This window comes from Salarias fasciatus, chromosome 23, assembly GCF_902148845.1.
Source record: "Salarias fasciatus chromosome 23, fSalaFa1.1, whole genome shotgun sequence".
NCBI classification, from domain to species: domain Eukaryota; kingdom Metazoa; phylum Chordata; class Actinopteri; order Blenniiformes; family Blenniidae; genus Salarias; species Salarias fasciatus.
This window is the reverse complement of record NC_043766.1, coordinates 14,796,423-14,799,254: the sequence shown is the minus strand read 5'-3', so window position 1 is coordinate 14,799,254 and position 2,832 is coordinate 14,796,423.

The following is a 2,832-nucleotide window of genomic DNA, read 5'->3' as shown; positions in this document are numbered from 1 at the left end:
TTGTATAGCACTTTTCAGATTACAGAGGAAACACAAAGTGCTAATATCATTTAAAAGATAAAAAATACAAAAATTCAATTTTATAAAAGTAAAAGATAAGATAAAAAGTCTAATGCAAGATAAGTAAAAAAAAATTGAGGCATTAGAAGAGAAAAATACATAATGAAATTGATATGATATAATGCCTAAAATCGTGAAATAGATTAAATTGTGTAACATTAACAAAATCTAAAGAACAGTAAAATAAACAGCAACAACATAAAATGGAAAGAATTTTAAAGGCCAATTAAGAGCCTGATTAAAAAGGTATTGTAGCCCCCCAGGTTCCCTGATCTGGTGTTTTTAGTTGCCGCATTGCATGCTGGGAGTTCATGAAAAACATAATCCAGCATGGAGCTGCTGAATTTATGCCACACTTCATGGGCTTTAACCAACATGCTTGACATATTTTTATGTCAAGCATGTTTTCTAACGCTTAATCCATATCATCCCAACCCAAATCTAAAGGAGTCCAATTGTAAATGTTTGATGTATATGTGGTAACAATCAGAAAATAAATCAATGAAAAGTTTTGTTACACTGTGAATAACAGCTTCTGGTCTGGAGTAAAATGTTTTGCTGGGAAGCAGATTGTTGCAGGGTATTGAGTTTATTTCAGGTATCACAGTCCAGCAATACAATCTGAAATGCAATGGTGCCCTCAGCTGCTGTATGAAGAGCAATACAGCTGATCTGTGTTCGTTTCTCTGGGATTAGTGCACAATTTCTAAAAACTTTCTTAGTAACCTCTTGCAAAAAAGAAAGAAAAGAAAAGGAAAACAGAAAAGATTAAAGACAAAAATAAACAGGTTAACAAACAGAAGAACAAACAAAAAAAAAACTAAATGACTTCGATTACATACATTTTTTTTCAGATATAGCATATTCATAATTGAACAAACCATAAATATATGGTACATGATGTAATGTTACATGTTAGTGGTATTTTCAAACAAATATATTTAAGTTCCACTCTCATTATTCATGATCACGGGACATTTCCATCACTTTGGCGCCATTTGACCATACCAGCCCACCAGCCCCAGCCCGTGACGCGACTGACGTCATGGCTGAAGGTCTGCTCTCTGATTGGAGGACAGAGCTGTCAATTACTGGCTGCACGCTCAGTACGTCGTCAAGCTGCCGTAGTTAAGCAGAGTACGCTCCAAACTGCCTTCTCTCACAAGTAACAGTCGTGTCTGGTGCAATTTGAACACTATTTTGTTTATATTCTACAGATGCATATATCATTTCATATTCATTTATTCTGCAACAAAAGTATATTGCCAACAATCCCTGTTTTTGTAAGCAGCATAAAGTAAATAGCACAAGCAGGTTTTGGATTTTAACCAAAGATTATCTTTAGATTATGAAGCTTCACAAATACTGCAACAAGATAGGATGAAATAAATTAAAATAATAATAATAATTGCTTGGACACCACACTGTGTGAAGTGTTTAATCATTAATGCATCAGGAAGACATAAAAGTGTATGCTTTTGACCTTTATGATGTCAAGTATATCCATCTGTTTTTTTTTTGTTTTTTTTTTTGACAAAATATGAATTAAAACCATCCCTCACCTTCTTCATCACTCCTACTGGCATTTATGCCATAAATATCAGAGTTTAAAAAGTGAATGGTATTTCAAACCAGAAAAAAAAAGTCATCAAAATTGTTAAAAAGTTCATCTGCCAACTGAACAAGAACAACATGTATACACAACAATTATACACCAGCATCAAAACAAGCAGACAAGATAGATTTGGAAAGAAAACAAAGGGGTCGTACATCCTGCTGCTGTACATTTGAAATGTTGGAAATCTGCTCAGTCACTTGAGGGTCTGGGTCGTTGGGGCTAAAGTTTATCTCAGCTGGCACAGCGTCAAGGCAGAGGTCAGCCTGGATCGCTCATTCAGAAGACTAACACACACACACTATTACATTTCATATAGTGACCAATCAGATAAGTAAAAACGTACATGAATGAATGAATGAATGAATGAATGAATACATAATGTGGTGGAAAAGTGCTTAGTGCTCTCACCTCACAGCGAGATGTTGTGGGTTCAAATAACAGCCAACCTTTCTGAGTGGAGTTTGCATGTTCTCCCTCAGTGTGCATGGGTTTCATCTGAGTACCCAAATTTCCATCCACAATCCAGAGACATGCAACTAAGATTAAATGGAGCTCTTAAGTTACCCCTAGGCATGAATGTGAGTTTGTGTAGTTGTGTGTCCCTGTGCTTGTCCTGTGACCTGGTGACCTGTCCAGGGTGGGTCCTGAACTCACAATAGTCAGCCGAGATTGCTCCAGCTTCCCGAGAGAACCATTTATTGGCACAAAGGATGATTTTCAATCACATCCGGTGCTTATTGATTCTTAGTCCAACACACTGCAAATGTAACCCCGAAATCCGTAGAACAAATAGTCTGACTATAGTGTATATTCAAATGCAACCTCTAAAGATTAGGTCCAGTTCTGATGGAGAGGTTGAGATATGCCTGCAGAGAGTTTATAAAGTACCTGTGGTACAAAACAGACCACATCTCATATTCTTCTGTCTTGAAACAATCCTAATCACACTTTATGATGAGATAAAACCTCTATGTCAATCAGGACTCCATGCCCTAAGATGGTGACTATACCCTATTTTATTTTTCTGATAATGCCCAAGTTCAGATAGCGTTATTATCAGGGAAGGAAAAAAAAAACTTTTACTGGGCTCAAATTAACTCCAACGTGGCATTTTTATTTTGAAACTTCTCGGCGGAAACACGTTTCCAATTTTC